This window comes from Tiliqua scincoides, chromosome 3, assembly GCF_035046505.1.
Source record: "Tiliqua scincoides isolate rTilSci1 chromosome 3, rTilSci1.hap2, whole genome shotgun sequence".
NCBI lineage: Eukaryota > Metazoa > Chordata > Lepidosauria > Squamata > Scincidae > Tiliqua > Tiliqua scincoides.
Genome location: NC_089823.1, coordinates 168,863,887 through 168,873,627, shown reverse-complemented (window position 1 = coordinate 168,873,627; position 9,741 = coordinate 168,863,887). Strand labels below are relative to the sequence as shown.

The window sequence follows — 9,741 nt, the reverse complement described above, 5'->3', positions numbered from 1 at the left end:
CCAACATCTACTCAGAAAAATGAGTGAGATTTAAATCTGAGTATTGCAAAATGAGTTCGCACAATTATCCAGCAATTGATTTTTTTTTTAAAAAGATGCAACTTGACATTCAAATGAAGTTAGTCTCTGGCAAACGTGATCTCCTGCTCAATGTATGGGAAGGAAGAGATGGAAAAACAAATTGTAGATGGAAGAGGAATCTTTCAAAGGAAGAGGAAATGTGCATTTTTCCGACATAGGTCAAACAGGTCAGATCTGCAGCCCTTTGTAATATAAACGCGTTGACACAAGCAGGAGGTGCTGGCTTCTGCCCAATACAAACACGGCTAAATTAGCAGGAGGATGGAGCTTTCGTGTGAGCCCATAAGCGACTACCTGAAACATACACACCAGGCATGAGTGGTTGAGTGGTTATCCACAAGTCATTAAATGTTTTTGGCTGGGATCTATATAATAGGCACTTTTCCATTTACTTTGGGACTGCAACAGCAGCTGTGACAAATCTTCAGACTGAGATGGAACTTTCATTGTGACAAGTGGATATAAAAAACTGGTGTCCAAAAGCATGACCTTTGCCTTTAAAAAAAAAAAAAAAGCACAGCAATAATTTTCTAATAATGCCTTGACTCATTTTTAATGATATTAAGGTTGCAATCCTATACACATTTACTTGGGAGTAAGTCCCATTGAACTCAATGGGACTCACTTCTGAGTAGACATGCATAGGATTGTGCTGTAAATGGTATATTTCAACTTGTACCATGTCATTCTATTTCATGCAAAACAGCAAACATGCTATCAACAGAAGACACTAAATAATCCCTAGGTTGGCCTGCACAGTGGATAAATTATCTGACCAGTTTTGGTGGGCCATCAGATAGGAGATGATGATCACTGGGCTTCCCAGTCTAACCAGGATGTCACTCCACAAGGAGTCGTACTTGCATATTACTGGTGACAAAAGAGACCAGCAGGGTGTTCATTATGTGGATGGTCTAGTTCACCCATCTCTTTAGTTTGACTGACATACACACAGAATAGTCAATTACACAACCATCCTACACACCAGAAGCACTCTTGTTTTTGTGGCAGCTCTCACTTGTGACCAATGGGTCTGACTTCGCCTTCAGTGGAAGCTGCAGTTTTGCACAGTACAGCTTACAGCACTTTACAGCTTACAGAACTTTTAGAAATATGATGCATTCACCACAGGAAGCAAGCTGCCATTGTGGTTGGCACACATTTGATAGTCACATCCTTCTCACATGACAAATAATTCTGTGATTAAAAAAGGGGGGAATTGGAAATCTTTGTCTTGTAATGAAGGAACATCAGCACACTGTGACACTAGACTTGAAACTTAAAGTGCCAATAGTAGGATTGACAAATTTTCAAAGATATTCTCCTGTAAACATTCTTCAAACATCAACTACAGAGCAAAGTAGAGTGCTTCAGGTATCTTACCTGTGGCTGGCATGAACAAGGCTGCAATGTCCATGAGCCCACAGAATCACAATTACAGGTGAGATCCAAAGGTTAATTGTCCTCTGTCATTCTCTGGGTATGTGACAACATAGTGTGGAGCAGGACTCCAGAGGAATCAGTACCGACTGAGTTCTTCAGCTCTTAAAGTCAGTTTTCCAAAAATTCAGATTTCATGTTATATACCCAATTCTTCTGCTGTATGAATATGGAGGGAGGCTCTAGCCTCATTACCTTATGCCACAAGATAACGATACAAAACTTCAGCAAGAGGAAAAATACAATTATCACTGAGAACACATAGGACTGCATGGGTCCTTAACATGTCATGGGATGTCACCTCTTGTGTTATGAAGCTCAAGAAAATGATTGGTGTACAATCCACTAGCAATTACAACTGTGTAAAATAACCGTACTCACTTTGGTGGGAGGAGGGGGAGTTAACAGGGAAATTTCAGTTTCAGGCTCAATAGGTTTTTTCAGTAGTCCCCACTCGTTACCCAATTTTCCAGCTGAGCTGACTGAGGCACAAGGAGGTGAAGAAGCTTGAACAGGGTCATCCAGGAAATCAATGAGCAAAGCCTGTTTAGAGCACAGCCTTCCCTTAGCAGTTCTTCTTCAGCTGCAGCTGCTGGACCACCACTACCACAGAAATTCCCTGTGCTCAAGCGCTAGCTGTGAGGGAATGATAACAAAAAATGACGCAGATGTGCTCTAGGAACAATTAAAATTAAAAGAACAACACCTTCTCCCCATAAGAACAGAGGGGTTTAATTAGTGTGATATAGTTAAACATGTTTCAAGAGGTTAATCCTTTGCCATAATGCAGTCACTATCAGATAGATTTCATAGATTCCTGCTAAAAGATATCTTTCTTTTTTTTTTACTAACAGGAACTAACAGGAGTTAAAAACACTGAATTCTTAAAATGCTGAAGATATTATTTTGGTCTCCATTTACGTATGTCACAGTTGTTGGTCTTGGATAGGTAATTCAGGATTCACCCCTAAGTGGCATATTGTTTACTTCATACTATCCCTACTAATATACCTGTGAATTCCAGCAGTAATTAATCTACAAAGAGTGGCTCAGTTACCTCTGAGGCAAATAGGTCTAGCGGCATCATTATGCTAGCTTTACTAACATTACCTTCTATCACTGGATGGTTATCAAGTATGCCCAGCTATTCATCTTGCAGATTTCTCCCTCAACTCAAATAAGGAAACCAAATGGGACTGTGAAGTCACTGTGGACTAGGAACACAGGAAACTGCTTTATATAGACCTATGGTCCATCTAGCTCAGCATTGCCTACACAAGTGATTTGTAATCTTTTTCAGCGCATGGCACACTGACAAGGCACTAAAATGTTCAGAGCACACTATCAATTGTCAAGTCGCACTGCTGGCAAGGGACTCGCAGTCCCCAACTAATAAATTATCCTCCTCCAAACTCCTGCGGCATACCTGTGAACCATCTGCGGCACACCAGTGTGCCGTGGCACACCAAATGAAAATCGCTGGCTTACAACAACTGGCAGTGGCTTTCCGGGATTTCAGACAGAACTGCTTTCCCAGCTCTACCAGGAACTGAATCTGGGACTTATTTCCAAATAATGTGTTCTACACCTAGCTACAGCCTCACTTCTGACTAAGGACCCAATCCTATCAAACATTCCAGTGCCAATGCAGCTGCAATGCAGCCCCAAAGTAAGGGAACAAACCTTCCCTTACTTTGAGAAGGTCTCTGTGACTGCCCGCCCCTGCCACCTACTGTGTGATGTAACACACATCCTATTGGCACAGTACTGGAAATTTGGATAGGACTGGGCTCTAAATACAGTGGTCGATATCATCTTCAGCCACTGATGGATAGATCTTAAAGTCAAGGGTCATGTCTCCATCCATAGACAGAAACCTTTTACCATGGAAGTCTCCATAAGTACTATCATTACTATTTGGAGGGGGGGTGGAACTTGATGCAATTTATAAAATAGCAGGATACAGATTGGCAATGTTGGTCATCCTATTAAGTCTCCTAGTGGGTAAAGTAAGACCATGAGATAGGAACTGTATTATGAATATATATTTCATGTGCATATGAAGCAACTGTAGCAGCAAAATACTAGAAACGAAAGCTGCACCCTTCAGTTGGGGGAACAGTCAAGGAGGCCTCCCAAGGTAAGGTAACATTTGTTTCCTTACCTTGGGGCTGTATTGCAGCTGCACAGGTGCTGGAACGTTGGTTAGGATTGAGCTGTAGAAGCCTGAAGGTAAGGAATTTGCCAACTAAATTAGATCAATATGTGCAATTGCCTTCACATTTGATTTTTGTTATCCACCCTAAGAGCTGCCAAGTCTCTATGCTGCAAGGAGAGCCCATTGGCAAAATTCCTTCTTCACAGCTCTATGTACAAAAGTGTGATCAAGGTAGACACTACTTTTACCACAACAATTTTTTTTATTTAAAAAACAACCTTTATTGGCATATTTAAAATCCAAGCAATATAAAACAAAGGATTGGATGGAGGGATACATGAATGAGACAGTTCACCTACAACCATGACCTACCAGGCCTTGCTGCCATGTATTAACAAAAACTATGCAGCTTGACTTTCTGGATCTACACTTCCCAGTCCTCCAAACCAGCTTTGCATGATGCTTCACAAGTGGATTCTCTTGTTCATAGAACATATGTAAGATTTTGCACCAGCTCTGCTTTGCTTATTCAAGTCCATGTCTTACCACCCATAGTTTTCTCTGGTCCTGACTTTACAGTTAGGTGCTTACTTACCCAGCTTATTTTACCTACTCAGTTGACCAGTTTCCCTAACACAACTCTTTTCCCATTTCAACACAGATGCCCCGCCACTTATAAAACTGAATATTCTTCATAGCCTTCTCTTTCATTAGCCCTCCTCATACAACTTCTTCATTGTTCTGAAGCATCGTTGTCTTCCTTTCCTTCTCTCATGTTCCCCTTTCTTAATCCATTATTAGCACCCTTCTTTCAGACAATTGTCTCCTCTGGTCTCCCTGTTCTTTGGTTTCTCTGTTTCCTGACTCCTCTTTGCAGACCTCAAAGAGTTGAGGTTCTATCCTCAAAGTATGAAGTTTTTGTATGAAAAAAACTCAACTGTATGAAGTTTTAAGCTTCCATACTATCATACTAGGTCAGCCAGTCAATGCCAGAGATTCTACTACCACAACCACAGTATTATACATATCAGAAATGGGGAAATTTACATTGGTATGGTGTGAAAAATTGAAGCATGAAACCCATAATTTTAATCATAATTGGTTGCCTTGTTAAGGACTAGAGGGGTTGCAAATTACTTATTTTCAGCTTTTAGAATGTAAGCTTCCTTTGTTTATTGCTTTATGAAAATCATTTCTGATCCTATGAATATGAGAAGAAAACTGCATTTCTTTTATTCTATATTCATGCCATGGGGAAAAAAAATGTTCTGTGCCTACATTTTGCTATTATTCTTTCTTTTTGAGTTCTGATAAACTTAAAACAAACACACATTAGTAATTGTTGGCAACCTTCAGCAATAAGGAAGCTACAGCTCATCAGTTCTAATCTAGAGATCAAAGCAATTCAGTGGCAACATAAAACAGTTCTGTTTCAGAAATGACAGGATATTCCTTTAAAAACATAACATTGAATAAAAAATGTGAGCAAAGTTATTTTATACTTCAAGAAGGGGGCTGTGGGAGAAATGAAAAGATGATGCTGGTAATCCTTACAGCTGGAAAAAGTACCATGTCCTGCAATAAGATTTTTACTAAGCACAATCATGCTGATCCAGCAGTACTCCCACAAACATGCATCCATGGGAGAGTCATTTTATATGCACAGTACATCGGTTCTATGTTCACAAACCCACACTATATCCTGCTGCACAAGATAAACAAAACTCCATGCATGCAGTAGCATAGCCAGGAAGGTGCAGGGGGTAGCAAATGCACCAGGCTACGGCTGCTGGAGGGGCAACATCAGGGGCTGAGGGGCAACATCGGGGCACACGCGAGTTACCTTGGGCTGCTGCACAATGCCAGGCACATTGGCCAGCAGCCGAATACAAGTCGCATGCTCGTGAGCAAAGGCAGCTCAGGCGGGGCTTCCCCTCTCCCTCCCAGCTGCAGTGCAGCCCTTTGCCTTGTGAGCATGTGAAAAGCATAGAAGGAGACATGCAGCCTGCCCTTGGCGAAGCCCAGAAGGGGGTTGAGGCTGTTGTACCTGAGACCTGGGGGGGGGACTGTGGGAGACTTTCATGGGGAGTGCCTTGGTGCAGGGCAGCTCTGCAGCCCCCCCTGCCAAGAACCAATGGCTGCCTGTGGGTGCTGGAGCAAGGGAACTTCCAAGCACCTCCACTTCCCATCAGGGGCAGCAGCTGGAGGGAAAGAGGAGGAGGTGTGCTGCTGCTGCTGCATCCCACACAGCCTCAGAGCACAATCCTATGCATGTCTACTCAGAAGCAAGTCCCATTGTGTCCAATGGGGCTTACTCCCAGGAAAGTGTGGAGAGGACGGGAGCCTCAGTCAGGCACAGCTTCCTCCCAAATGCCCACTCCAAGTCTTCCTCCCCCCCCCCCGCCACTGTGAGCAAGCAAGCCTCTTTCACTCACTCAGAGTGAAACTTATGCCTGTCTACTCAGAAGTAAGCCCCATGATAGTCAATGGGGCTTACTCCCAGGAAAGTGTGGAGAGCATTGCTGCCTCAGATCCCAAGCCTAGGCATGTCTACTCAGACGTAAACCTCATTGTGTCCAATGGGGCTTACTCCCAGGAAAGTGTGGAGTGGATTGCAGCCTCAGTCAGGCACGACTTCCTCCCTCCTGCCCACTCCAAGTCCACCTTCCAGCAGCCTCTGCTAGTGACACTTCATTCAGAGCCAACCCTAGGCACCTCTACTCAGAAGCAAGTCTCAATATAGTTAACTTACTCCCAGGTAAGGGTGGATAGGATGGCAGCGTCAGACAGTCAGGCACTGCCCCGAGTTCTCCTTCCCCCTCAACCACTGGCAGCGAGCAGGAGGGCTTCTCCACAGCCTCCTCTACCTGCCCCTTGAGGCAGCTGCGAGCTCTGCCCACCAAACAAAACAGCCCCTGGCAGGGGGCATGCCCCGACCTCCCCTCACATGGGCACAGGGCTGGTCTCAATGTACCCATTGCCCCCATTGCACATATCCGATGTGCCTGACTGGTGGGGCGGGAACCAAAGGTGATGGATTGCTTCATTCGGAGAAGTGTCTGCAGCTTGGGGGTGTGTAGGAGAGGGGGTGGTGCTGGGGGGGGAGGCAGCAAGCAGCTTGGGGGATGTGGCAGATTTATTTTGCAGTTGTAAAAAAGTGGGTATGAAATAAAAACCCGGGAGTGACGTCACTTCCGGGGCATCATCTTGAGCTCTGCACCGGGCAGCAGGATCATTAGCTACGCCACTGCATGCATGTAAATTACTACTACTGCAGATAAATTAAACAACCAGTGTGCTGGGGCAGCAGATCCACTGGGCCAGAGGTGCATGAACAAGGTCATGCAAATCACTATGTGCATGACAATGCACGCTAAACAATATAATTCCAGCATTGCTTTCCAGGACGCATGATGATGAACCTTCCTATCTTTTCATGCAGATATATACATCTGAACTTCATGCCATTGCATGTCTGTATTAGTTGCATGAGACATCTTGAATAATTTTCACTTTCTTTTTTAAATTCCAGGATTCCATGTGCATTACAGAATGAATGGTTCAGTTAGACAGAATTGTACCAGCATTTTAACATTTCTTTCTCACTGTTCAAAGACAATTTACTGACATAGAGAAATTATAGTTACATTTGTAAATCAATTTCTTGAACTTGAATTTTATTAACTTGAACTTTAGGAGCAGAATGATCCAAAGTATGTTTACTCAGTCTCAACTGGATTGTGTCTTATATTTGCAAGTCTTATTTTAGACATTTAGAATTTCTTCCTTTATGTTAAAGAAATATGAAGCAAGGGCTGCAGTTCAATGGTAGAGTAGAGTAGAGCAAAGGTAGAGTATGTGCAGCTCAATGGTAGAGTGTCATGCAGAAGATTGCCATTTGAAGTTAGAGCAGAGAAAAATTCTCTTCTGAAACCTTGGATTGCTGCTGCAAGTCCATGTTAACAATACTGAACAAGATGGACCAAGACTCAGTATAAGGCAGCTTCCTATGTTCCTACATTTATTCCCTAGCAAGCACATGTAGCTCTGAAATTCTAAGACAATAAGCATTTGTAACTTTTAAAACAGATATTTAAAGAGACAGGACAGTTAATATCTGTTCATCAATTTATCCTGATTTCTAGGAACAGATCCTAAAATGCAGTGAGCCAAAAATAAAGGTTTTTTTTTATTATTTTCTTTATGACTGGCAAGCTCTTAGAATTTTCAAAGCATATCTTTTGTCTGTTTTCCTACTTACGTTTTCACATTTTAATCATAACCATTAGTACAATAAGCTGCATTCTGCCCTTCTCAACATATTCATTTTCCTTCTCATTAGCTATGGACCCAATTTTTCTTCAGTCAACCATAATACTTATACTTTCCAAAAAAAATTCTGGACTTTTTTTTATTGCTGTCCATTGATGTTTTATTAATTTTCTCTGTAGAATACTGGCATTATAGAACAATTAAGAGTAATATCAGCTTTCTATAGCCTGAGGCATTTTGGAAAGCCTCTCACTGCTTTACAGGATAGAATGAGAACAAGTCTATAAAAAGAACATTATCTTAAAGATCATATTTTCCCCCCTTTAAAAAAAAAAAGCCTCTTTTCTGTAGAACATGGCACCAACAGTGGCATCTACAAACCACTGGAGCAGGTGACATGCACTTAAATCAAGTATATGAAGGAAAGATTTGTGAATATTATAACTACATAAATGCTCTTTTGAAGGGTGGTTTCTGTGCTTATGTTGTTAACTTGTACTACATGTTTATTTGCAGCCAATCCTCCAGGTCTGTTTTAACTGACATAGCACAGACTTTGTGCCATGGCACAAAGAAGAGCCCCCAATATTCTTCAAGTGGGGCAAATTCTTCCAGATGCTCTCTCTCTCTCTCTCTCTCAACATGCGCGCGCGCGCGCACACACACACACACACCTCCCCCGCTCTGGCCATTTACTTAACTTTACAGCTTCTTGATTTTCAAAGAACCACAGAATGTTGCACAAGTAAGAATCTCTATCTCTGTCCCATGCTTTTACTACCAGAGGCACAAGTGACATTTGCACCATACCGAGGCAGGTGAAGTAACTCCAGATCAACACTGTGGTACCAGTGGGAGACTTCTTCTGATACTGGCACAAGGCAATGTACCCCACCCATATAAGCAACTGTCTACATATTTGTTCTGTTCATATTCACTCACTTGATAGGTAAAAGCTGCATTGCAACCTTGCTGCTTTCCTCGTTGCTGAACAGTATTTCAGATTATTTCACTGCTATAATTTTTTAATGACTATAACATGCATGGAGTCTGAAATATAGGGTTGGATTACAATCAGTGAATGAATAAAATTGCTTTCTATAAAATCACTACAGTGCTCATAGCCCAACAAAGCACATATTCTCTTTGGCAGGGTAATGCAAAATATGTATTCACATGTATACTTTGAAAATGAATTCTAGAAACGCAAGAGTTTTGTGGCAACCTGCTGCCCTTGAAGCAGAAAAGAACTGAAAATTAGCTGAAAAGAACTTGTGAGATGCTATAAGAAGTTAATATTATAGCATTTTACCCACCATTTAAGTATGGCATTGGAAAGCATTCCCTGAAACTGTGGAAAAGTATATTTTTAAGCCAGGCTCTATAATATAAATAAATTAGCTAGATTGCTTTAAAAATTATATTTGCACCTTGTTCAAAAACATTATCACAACGATAGCTGAGAAATTACCTTTCTATTTTAGGAAACATAAAGTGTTCTTGAGCCAATGCGTGTAACTCCAATTTTTATGTTGCATATTGCAGTAGGAGCCTTTTCCCTTCACATTTTCAGAAATGTAAAAGACCTGCCAAAAAGGAACTACTATCAAAAGAGGAGACTTTGAAGACATTCATAAACATCTAAACAGAAAATTGCATTTTCAACATGAGAACTTCAATAGTTAAGGCTACATTTGGGACATTGCTATGACCCTCTTATGTTCTCATTATGCTGTCAAAATTGGAATTCATGTCAGGTTTTGAAGCCATTCAAACAAAAGATACTTTCA

The 9,741-nt window shown here is 41.7% G+C and overlaps 1 long non-coding RNA gene across 1 annotated transcript; it reads right to left on the bottom strand.

Annotated features, from left to right (window-relative positions):
- Positions 1 to 495: 495 nt before the first annotated feature.
- Positions 496 to 9,516, bottom strand: LOC136646049 (uncharacterized). Its single transcript, XR_010794193.1, has 3 exons — positions 9,423 to 9,516; positions 1,903 to 2,157; positions 496 to 576 (listed from the first exon to the last, which is right to left on the bottom strand). It is a non-coding gene; the product is annotated as an uncharacterized lncRNA (long non-coding RNA).
- Between the last annotated feature and the right edge of the window lie 225 nt (positions 9,517 to 9,741).